The sequence below is a fragment of the Meleagris gallopavo genome, chromosome 2 (assembly GCF_000146605.3).
Source record: "Meleagris gallopavo isolate NT-WF06-2002-E0010 breed Aviagen turkey brand Nicholas breeding stock chromosome 2, Turkey_5.1, whole genome shotgun sequence".
In the NCBI taxonomy this organism is placed as follows: Eukaryota; Metazoa; Chordata; class Aves; order Galliformes; family Phasianidae; genus Meleagris; species Meleagris gallopavo.
Genome location: NC_015012.2, coordinates 25,247,336 through 25,247,742, shown reverse-complemented (window position 1 = coordinate 25,247,742; position 407 = coordinate 25,247,336).

Below are 407 nucleotides of genomic sequence, written 5' to 3'. Positions count from 1 at the left end.
CGGCTGTGTCCCGGCCCGGCCACAGTGCTGGGCGCCCCCATCCCCTCTATGCTGCCCCGGCCGCAGCTTGGCCCCGCCGCTCCCGGCGATAAGGGGAAGCGCCACCGGGAGTAATCGTGGCTGTGCTGGAAAGATAATGAAAGGGGAAATAAATCTCCTAAAAGGGAGCGCTTGCTATATTAGCGATCTGATTTTGGTCATCTTTGTTGCCGTGGTGCTGACTGCTGTGTTAAACAATCAGGAAACTTTGCAAGAACTTTTCTCCTCCCCAGAATAATTTTGAGTTGATGATTTCACCTGTTTGGTTTTTGTTTGTTTGTTTACTTTTTTAAATAACGTCATTGGGAAAGGGCTCCTGCACAAGATTTGAAGTGACTTTACCATCAGAAGAAAAATGTCAGGCCAAC